Genomic DNA, 11,350 nt, shown 5'->3' with positions numbered 1-11,350 from the left:
TGTCTTCGCAACACATGTCATGTTCGTCTTCCAATGGCGGTGATGGAGGTGGGGGGGTGGGGGTCGGGGGGTGGGGTGGTCGAGGAGAGGGTGGGACCGCGGGACTACGCTTCGATGCTCCGCGCTGCGTTCGGGCGTCGGCCGAGGGCACGGGCGGGTGGGTGGGAGGGAGGAGGGGGAGGGCAGGGTGAGGCGAGCTCACGGCAGACCCTACCCTTTGAGTTGCTTCATGGTTTGGGTGCTAAACGGCGCGCGGACTTCCATTACTGCATCCTCTCGTTCAGAGCCATCGGCGACGCATCCGACTCGGGAAGACGCTGGCCGGCGAAGGTGCGGATCGGGGGTGTCGCTGTGCTTTCACGGGACAGTCCTTTGTATAAAATAAAAATATTACCATCCGCCTTTCGTTCCCCAGAATGGCGTTCCTCAATTGGAGAAGTAGTTTACCTTCAACATATCGGTTCCCAAACGCAGTTGGGTAGTGGTATTCCCATGGTTCCTGTGTGGGAAGAAGAGAACGGAAGAAGATTGCATAAAAGTGAATAAACAATCTATGTGGTCCATTTCCTTTGAATGAGTACAAGTCTATGATTTTATTTGCTTTGGGAAATGGAAAAATACATGACAAACATAAATATTTAACCCAACAAAGTGTTATTTAAACTCTTATTTCCATTGTGGTCCTTATGGAAGACAAAATAACACCAACTTGACATAAAACTCAACAAAACACAATCTAAGGATCATAGGATATACATGGCACTAGCTGAACTTAGTCTTAATACTGGCTACTTCTCCATTTGTTCCAGAGTAATATCACAATATTAAAGTAATATGATAATAGTAATATGTATCTAGAGTGATATGTATAGTCTCTAATGTTCATTGTATGTCTTGCACTGTTTTGGCCTGTATCTCATCCTTCAGTATTGAGTGTGTCAGTATTGCGAAACGAAGTTGTCGACACATTTTTGCATCAATGTTACCAAAACAAATTCCTGTACATTGTCGTCTAAAAGAGTGGAGCATGATAACAAGACACAGACCTAAATATCAAACAAACCCTGACATCTAGGGACGCACCGATACGGATACTGATACTGGATCGGTATCGGTGCCGATACCAGGCTAAAATGGAATATTGGTATCAGAGATTTTACCCAAGACTAAAATCCAATACCCAAAGCCATGAGTAACATGTAAGAAATACAAGTAAACCGTCTGATTTTATGCATTTGTGGCATATAAGATAAGATAGCACTTTATTGATTCAGAAGCCTGTATTTCTCAAATGGTAAAATGGAAAAACAAGGATTTTATCTCAATAATTTTGTCCACTGACCACAAACTAAGGAAGTAAGCCTGCACTGTCCAGCAAAAGCAATGGATCGGATCGGTATTCTGTATATTTTTGTACTGGTAATCGGTATCGGATTGAAAAAGTGGTATCGGTGCATCCCTACTGACATCCTCCACGTTAAAAATGTACAGAGTAGTATGGTGGAGATACCAATCAACTACAATGTGAAGCAGGGTCTGAAATCACCAACCACCAAGTGCCAAATTCTGGTAAAAAAATCTGTAGCAGTGACCTGTCACACCGGCTGGTAACTTTTTGAGACGATAACATTCAAAACCCTCAGTTTTGATCTACCATGAGCCAATCAAATCAGAGTAAAAGACTTATGCTGCTCCACACAAAAGCAGTACAGTCTAAACTTCTGCAAACTTTGACATATCTCTGTGAAAAAGGACATGTTTCTATGAAATGAAATGAAATGCGCATTGATTATTTTGGACAGAAAAGAGTATTATTGGCGTTTTTTGTGATTTTTGGTGACCAGCCCTTGGCAGGCGAGTCCAAAAGCTGATTTAAGACACTGATGAAAGCATTTCAGAGTCAGTAATCAGGTTGGATTCAGACTGCGAGAGAGACGGAGCGCCATGCGAAGCCTCCGCTCAGCCGCCGGTGCTGCTGACTCATAGCTGCCCCGATCGAGCTGCTGAGACGACGAGGTCAAACCAAAGCCAGCGACGCTACCACAGAGGAAGAGAGGTGAAGAGGGTGCTGCTAACCCCGGCACAGTTAAAGCGAGCGAGCGTTTTAAGTGTGTGCTATTTATCTGGAAATACACCAGCAACACTCGGGCGTTTTTCTAAACATGTTCGTGGGACACCTAATCATTTCAGGAGACATGCGTGCGTGGCTTTCCATTAGGCGAACCAACACATCGTTAAAATCTCATTTCCCATGTTTCCTTGTTTGGGAGAGGCAGCGGCAACAGAGGGAATATAATTTCTATTGTTGCGGTCGCATTGGAGAGAAAACTAATTATTTTCCCCAACAAGCGACCGGTAAAAAGCTGCTATTTTTTGTCCTTTTTGTCATTATTTGATAGGTCATAGCAGAGAGAGACGAGAAGGATTGGGGGAAAGGATGACATGCAACAAATGTCCTGGACGGGAATCAAACCCGGGACACTGCGGTTAAATGGTATTCGCCTTAGCTAACCGAGCCACTAACATGCCTCGAGTGTTTCCCATCTTTACCCTTTGCAAAGCAATGTGTGCATGTTCACTGCGTCCACCGTCCAGGCTGCTGCGACTGCATGGATCCAAATCACACTTCAAATGTCCAAATCGCATGCAGTACCTAGTAATCAGTAACCGTTTTCTGCAGGCTGAAGATTATTTTTTGCCTTTTTTTTTTCCAAAAAGAGGGGAAAGATTGGGGAGCAGAGAGAAGGATGACATGCGACAAAGATCCAAGGCTGGATTTGGACTCGGGACGTTACGGCTACGCCTGATCTCGTCTTCTTCTACTTCAGTTGGTAATTTCCTACATTTCCCAGAAACACCTTCCAGAAAAGGGGCGTGAACTCCATTATAGCTGCACTGGAAATATCTATCTAACAAAATACACCATCAAATAGGGCGATACACCAAATATTTACCAAAACTGACACTGGCTCAGACACAAATTTTCGAAATGTCGGTATGTTCGGTAAAAGCCAGACAGAGAAGGACAGAGTAGAGTGAAGTGGGTTTACCTTCAAAATAAAAGCATACTTTTTATATTCATGACGCCAACGGTGAATGTAGTATTTCTCCACCGGGGTTAGAAAAATTAACAAATTATCGTTTCATTTAGCGCTACCGAGGAAAGCGTGACAGTATATAGTGATATGAATCTCAAGCTATAATCGCCCACAAACTAAATGGGCCCAAAAATGTGGGGTAAATCACCAGCAGCTGTTTATTAACAGTCTGGAAGGTGGATTTTTCCGTTATCGACAACGCCAACTCTTCAGGCTTTAGTATGGTCACTTGGCAGCTTGTAAATGATGCTGATTTTGGAACTGAAGCGGATTCCTCCTGATATCAGATTGTCTGACTCACTGATTTAAAAAAAATAAAAACGTCTTAAGACCGACTTTTATTCCCTTGCTTTCAATGGCTCTTGAAGCCATTATTTTTGCTGTTGTGTCTGATTTTCTGTTTTGGTCTATGTGATCCTATGTTTTTATTTTTATCTTTTGTTGTGAAGCACTTTGTAACCTTGGTTTTAAAAGGTGCTATATAAATAAAGATTCAACTGTTGCACTCATTGTGAGTCACTCTGGACAGAAACACCGGCTAAACGAATACGACGTAAAATGTAAACGTATGACTTGAAAGTCGTATGTTTAATATACGTTTCACACAGCAACAACAAAAAGTCATCGTCATCCATTCGTTTCCTACAGAGCGGAGCGACCAGGGGAAACTCGGCCGATGTGCGGACGATCAATAAGCTCGTCGGCCGCCAACAGCCAATCAGATTTCCACGATTCCTTGTTTCCTGACTGATGTGATTTTGTTTGCGAAATGGACAAGAAGTTGACTACAGTCACACAAAGCTCCCTAGCTCTGTCCAATTTTTATTTTTATTTAATTTTCTTATTTAATTTTTTTTTTTTTTTTCTACTTAGTCTAGTTCTAGTTTTTTTTATATTATATCACAGGAATGTATGTCCAAATATCAGAGGGAAATAATTTCATTTGAAGTAAAATACTACCTATTTACATTATGTTAAAGTTGGCTGCACCATAAAAACGAAAACGCAAAATCACTGTGAGAATATACTGAAACGTATTGAATACAAATGTTATTTTTCTGGGTCAAGACTTTGTAGCTGCACCGGACCGCAACAGAGATGAAATCGGAGTCACAACGGAGCGACTCATTAATCAAGTCGCTCGCAGTGTGAACGAACGCGCAGGTAGAGTCGATCTGTCCTGAACTGAATTCAGGCGAAACCGGTACCGAGTGAAAAACTGACAGCTTAAGAGATTGATGGAGCATCAGCGGCTGACAAGGGAGGCAAACACACCTACTAGACTCAAAGTCGAGGTCGAACACATTTACATTTTAGGCAGACAGACGCTCTTATCCAGAGCCACTTAAAAGCGAGTGCAACAGTAGAATAAAGCTTCAATTCCTGGAATCAACGAAATTACAACCGATGGCAAAACCATAAACGTGTCATGCGAGAGGAAAAGAAATAAAAATGAGAGCTCAGGAGAGAGATAGAGGGATATTTTTTTCAAGACTCTGTGAGTGTGAATCACTATGAGAATGAGGAGCGGTGGATCATGTAAGAAGAGCAAAGCCGCTATGAGGAGAAATAACAGAGCTAAAGGGGAGAGAGGATATTTTTAAAAGGCGCTCTGTAATCACTGTTGGAATGGAGAAACCCCAAACTGTAAAATGAAATCAATTATTTTGCACGGTATTCCAGCCCGGCTGCGGCGCCAAACCCCGAGGATACCTGTGATCCCAGAGGCTACGGTTACACTTGTCGTTTCGATGCGACTTTTATCGTCTGATCGCGCCAGGACACATTAAGCGATCGGTCTGGCTGCACCAAAAAGAATCACACTGCTTCAAAAACAAGTATGGAAGTGGTCGGGTGTTGTGCCTAAATTTGTATCCCCTAAAAAAAAATAAAAAATGTGTTTCCCTGGCAGTGTGTCCTCGTTCTGTCCTCGGTGTGTGTTGCTGTTTTGCCACTGCATAAGGAAATTAATAAATGACAAGTTAATGTATAGCTTGACAACTTCCTTGTAGAATCAATGGACGACTGTGATTTGGGATTATAAGATCGCAAACAAGTGTGATCTCCGTTCATTATGCGGCTTTGTAATCATGTGAATTGTTAAAACTGGTGAAAACAATCAACAAAAATTGAAAAGATTTTTGTTATTTTCTTCCTTGGCCTGAAATCGAGCAGAAAACACTCCAATGCCAGGGGAAACATAGTTTTAGGGGAAACGAATTTTGGCACAACACCGGCTCGCATTGTGATCTGAATTCTACACAGTCTGGACTCAATCCAGTCCCAATGTTCATACAAGCAATGTGAAGAGATGGAGAGGAGAAGTACAGCGATGTGACCGCAGAAAAAAAACAAAAAAAAAACCCCAAAAAACATCTTTTGGATAAGAGCTCAAAAATCACGTCAAAGTGACAAGTTGAACCACAGCCAAAGATTCTCAAGTAACAAAATTTACGGTCCATCAAGGACAGCAGCTGAATAAGAATAAGAATGAATAAGAAAAACTTCTATCTTACTGTCCAAATTGTAAAGAATATGATCAGACAAATTACTAAAAAGCTGAGCAGCTTGTCAGTTTGTGCCACTCACTCTCGTCTGCAGCTGAGGCTCTTCCCACTAATATTAGTAAAGTATTAGTATTAGTAAACAAATAGATTTCTGTACTGTTTCTCCTAGTATCATGAAAGTATCTGGTTCTGTGACACTTGGTAATGTTTATTATTTTACAGTAAAATTATAGATTCATAACAGCCCTGTACTGTAGTGGCTGTGGGAGCTTCTGTCCTGATTCCCTTTGCCTGGAATATTTCCAACCCACGTTCGTTTTTTTTAATTGACTTCAGTCTTGCCTCCTCCTGACCAGAGCAACAAAACTAACCCTTTTCGTCTGCCGGTCAGAGCGGCTGCTGAATTTTACCAGCCGACCCATGATTTAGATCAGAACGGGACCTCCGAATGACGACTGTAAAGGAACACAACAAAAATTCACCAGCGTTTGGCTTGTGGTAATTTTCCACCCTGCTCCGAACCAAGGCGAGGACTTAACTCTTCACTGTGCACACCAGACGAATAAAGCCAATTACAACTGATCAGGAGGTGGGGGGGGGGGGAAGAGACATTTTCGGACCAAAGAAATCAAGGAAACAAGCTCCCAGCCCAGCACCATCATTAAGGCTGTAGATTAGCACTGAATTACACAAATCAGTTTGCTTACTTATGAATGTGCCCCACAGCAGGCAAAACTGTCCTGTCTCAATCTGTGTGCTTGATCAGTCACACAGTAAACACTACTACAGTTTCCAGTTGATGCACAGATTTGTCTTATTTCATCAGAGCAAGCAGGAGTGAAGAACAGGTGCAATGAACAGCAATGCAACTCGTCTGAACAATGCACATACATAGTTTGTGGAGTATATACTTTGGACTAACATATAGATAACAACCTAACTATGTAGCACCAAGAAGTAATAGCAGACTGACCTGGCAACCCGGTGACTGTCTCTCCCCACTGAGCCACTAAATCACCATCTGAACTCTTTTGGTAGCGAGCTACATTCACTTAATTAATTCCCAACCAAGCATTCAAAGCTTGTAACCCTGTGAAGTTGGCTAACACTGGCTAGCATTGGGGTAAATTAGCCATATTGTCCTGTAGCAGACTGACTTGGACACTTCAAAGTTGACAGCTACACAAGTTGGCTAGGTCGCTAGCTAGCTGGCAAGACGTTTTCCCAAAACTGGCGAGCATGTCAGTTGGTTCTGGGTCTTTCCAAAGCCCACCAGAGATGCCCAACATTAGATAATAGCCAATTAGCTAGGTGAACATTAGCCAGGCTGCATATCAACTGTGCCAAAACGCAAAGTGTTGCTTTATTAACGTAGCGACACATATATCTGACATTAAAGGATATTTAGTTTACCACGGCAGGACGTACAGCTACAGCAGCGGCAGCTACGGGCCTTCGCGTTTATAAAGTGACCGTGTCAACATGCGAAATCAGTCCTGTCTGACTGTATTTTTTGATGCATTGGAGAGAGCATCTGAACTAGCTGGGGGTTAGCATGCCAAGCGTCAGCTGTCTAGCGTTAGCTAACCAGCTAGCTTGTTGTAACGAAAATGAATTAGCGAGCGAGCTCGGTTACGCTAATAACGTTTTAGCATTTAATATGTGAACCGTAAACGGGGTCGTGCACGTTGAGCAGCAATAGCCCAGATTCCGACTCCGAAATGTCGAAGTAAAAAGCAACTAGGCCCGCGTTGGCTTTCGAGCCAAGGGCCAGGCAAGGCCAGGGCCAGGCCGAGTTAGCACGGTTAGCTTAGCATGCTAACACTAAATAGCTAACAGCAGTGCAAACCGTTGCGTTGCAGAGAGCGAAGAGAGACGCTTTTCAGGCACTAACGCTTCTCGCTGTACTAAATCACACCGTGAACACTCCTTTCTTACCCCCGGCATCCCCGCTAATGCGTATCGGTGTTAAAACGGTGGAATGAGCGAGCAACAGTGCGTTTCTGACCTTTACAAAAATAAGAATAAGAAGCCTACCCATTAGTTCAGTGCCTCTGCTGGTTCTCCTACACTGGGATATTGGAGATGATGGAGAGCCGCACTGCGCATGCGCGGCAGGAGCAGCCAGATGGGAGAGGTGATGCATGTTTCCTCCAGAGCTCAGATACATGAGACCTGCATGTCAAAAGTTATGAATAAAATAATGAAAAATGGAGCACACTGAAATATTTTTGGTGGAATGACTCACACAGAGCTGGAGCCTACAGCAGTGGTTCCCAACCTGGGGCCCGGGGACTTTCAGGGGTCCTGAGGGGGTTCAGGGGGATCCCTCACAAAATGAGGAATGGTTTAATGTCACTGTTTCACTCACTACACTTTAGCACAATGGGACAGTGTCTTTAAATTTGGCCATTTTCATACCAAAACAATTCCAAAAAATTACAAATATTCAGCATTTCCCCCAGATTTGTATTCCTTTCAAGCTGGAAACGCCTCAGAAACAGCATTTAAACCAAGAATAATAATAATTATAACAATAAAATCATATTCATGCATCAATAAACCCGAATCTGTTCTACTTAAGGGCTTCTCATGAACACCCAGAGTTGAATTGATCCATTATATATTAAATATATAATAAAATAAACTGCAACACATCCATCATGTTGGTGGTAGGTGACTGGCTGATATCTGATTTATTTTTTAAAGGCCATTATCATACCAGACTAACTCTAGTTGCTTTCATCCCATCTATAGTATAGACAGTTAACCAGGCAAGTCCTATTTAAATTATAAATGTATTTTTCAAGGAGACCTGGTAGCAGCACAGGAAGATCCAGACAGACAGGGCAGCATGTAAAATAATTATAAAAATACAATATAACAAACTATGAAATATAATACAGTAGAAAGCAGTGAACAGAACAGTGAGGAAGCACAGTGAAGAGAGAAAGAGATATATGTATGTGTTTTTATCTGATAATGTAATATTCAAAGGGGAAACACATTCATCATCAGTTCAGATATTACACTTTTGAAAACTCAACCTTCCTGTTAATGTAATTAAACCCAATGATGTCATAATAAACATGTTAACAGGAAAAGGTGATTGTGTTAATAGCAGGTAATCTGTGTTACATTAATGGGAAATTTATAACATCAACATGATTATTTCACTATTAGCTGCAAATTGTTCTGATGTTAGTGATTAATGGCGTTAATGGGAAGATATTACATTAACATTTGTAACATCTGTTGTCTCACCTCTACTCTCTCTGCTCTGGTTCGCCAACACTTATGAAAAAGACTGACAGTAACCATATAATAAGTTTTATATGATATAAATATGACAACAAAACTGCACGTCCTTATGGAAATATTATAGGAACATTGTAGTGATACTGTAGGAGTTATAAAATACCAAAAAGTACCATAAGGTCATACATAAACTTACCATTGAGTACCATAGAAACACAAGTCCCTATAGGAATATTCAGAGGTGGAAAGTAACTAAGTACATTTACTCAAATACTGTACTTAAGTACAATTTTGAGGTACTTGTACTTTACTTGAGTATTACCACTTTATGCTACTTTGTACTTCTACTCCACTACATTTCAGAGGGAAATATTGTACTTTTTACTCCACTACCTTTATTTGATAACTTAGGTTACTAGTTACTTGGCAGATTCATATTATTAATACAAAATATAATCAACTAATAAATTGTGATGTATTATTATAGATTGCTGTAAGCTACCCAGCAGTATATAAAGTAGTGGAAATCAGCCCCACCTTTTCCAGCTGCAACCAGAGCCGGCCCCAGGCGTAAACAGTTTATGTGCTCGTTTAGGGCCACACACGTCTGTGCTCCATCATGGGGCCTCATAACTCAAGGATTTGAATCCTCTGAGTGTAAAGATCTACTGTTGCAGTGAAATCATACAGGAAAGCAAGTTGTCCACTTATCAATGAATTCAATATGGAATGTAATAATGAACAGGCTCAGAAAGTAGGCTATAATATTGTTGCTGAATGATACTTATGAAACTGAATTACATTTAGGTTACCCAGCTTTGAGCTCTATACACACACATCCGAGTACACAGGCTTACAATTAACTAGCTAACCTTGCGTGATGATTTTTTTTTTCTCTTGATAGATGACACTGTACTGCACAAGACAGTTGTCAACAGTTGTTTCCCTCTGAGTACGCTTGGAATATTTTTCAGACTATACCAACTTTTTGAATGCCTAATAAAAAGTCTATTCCTGGGTTGCATTACTGAGATCAGCTGGTTAGACCCTTTCACACCACCAGTTCTACCTTTTACCCAGCTCATTGCTTTGATATGATGCGGGCTGTACAGTTTCATTCCATATGTGATGACTGCTGTAAGCAAGGAAATGTGTTTATCAGCTGCGCATGTGTAATGTTTAGTGTTATAGGGCCACAAATTTCTTGTTTAGGGCCACCAAAACCCTGGGGCCGGCCCTGGCTGCAACATTAAAGTGATGCTTACACATTAATGCATCAATAATTATAATTCAATAATATAATATATACTGGATTATTCTGAAATGGGCCATTCTGCATAATGAGTACTTTTACTTTTGTTGCTTTAAGTATATTTTGATGCTAATACTTTTGTACTTTTACTTAAGTAACATTTTGAATGCAGGACTTTTACTTGTAACAGAGTATTACTGTAGTATTTCTACTTTTACTAAAGTAAAAGATCTGAGTACTTCTTCCACCACTGGGAATATTATAGTGATACCATAGGAGATAAACTACTAATTGTACTACTTTCAATTAAGTAGACATATTAATCCACAAATCACTATAGGAATATTATAGGAATACTAGAAAATACATTTACCGGAGCAAATGTGTGGGCTAGCTGAGAGCAGCTGAAAGTAAAGGAAAACCTAACATTTAAATGGTGGCTAGGGAATTACTGGGTGGTTGCTAGGGTGTACTAGGTCAGTGTTTCTCAACGTGGGGTCCGGGGACCACCAGGGGTCCTTGAGGGGGTTCCAGGGGGTCCCCAGCAAATTGATGACTTGTTAAACTTAAGCATTATTTAATTTACAAGAAGTTAACACAATTAGAGAATGTAGAAGAATGACTGTTTTGATCATAGTTTCTCTGTTATCTCTCTACCTACAATACAGACAGTCATGGAGTTCTGGACAAAATCATATCTGACAATAAAAATATTCTCAGATTTGGGTCCGAGAGACAGAACCTCATCAAATGGGGGTCTGTGGCTCTGATGTGGACTAAATTAGGGTCCTTGATATGAAAAAGGTTGAGAATCACTGTACTAGGTGGATGTTAGGGTGTTACTAAGTGGTTGCTATGGTAATTCTAAGTGGTTCCCAGGGTCTAGTTGGTTGCTAGGGTGTAATAAGTGGTTGCTATGGTGTTTCTAGGTGGTTCCAGTAGCAGCAGTAGTAGGAGGAACATTACAGTGTTTTTTTCCTCTGACTAGCTGGAAAAATCCTGATGAATAATCACTAGCAACTACTACTGAGCTGCTCTTGAGCAAGGCACTGAACCCCAGCTGCTAGGGTTAGGGTATAAATATAGAATATGAATATTTAACAGGGTGTTACTTAAAAAAAAAAAAAAACATTCAGCAAAACCTTTCCCTGAATAAATAAAGGTTGTAAAGCTTCCAAAGGGAGTCCAGCCGTCTGAAGGGAAATGGATCAAAGAGCCTCAGAGCGCAGACACTT

The sequence above is a fragment of the Centroberyx affinis genome, unplaced genomic scaffold (assembly GCF_046629955.1).
Source record: "Centroberyx affinis isolate AG114_WGS23_722 - 3 ecotype Tasmania unplaced genomic scaffold, CSIRO-AGI_Caff_v1 ptg008241l_1, whole genome shotgun sequence".
NCBI lineage: Eukaryota > Metazoa > Chordata > Actinopteri > Beryciformes > Berycidae > Centroberyx > Centroberyx affinis.
The sequence above is the reverse complement of the archived record's forward strand: the minus strand, read 5'-3'. Positions refer to the sequence as shown.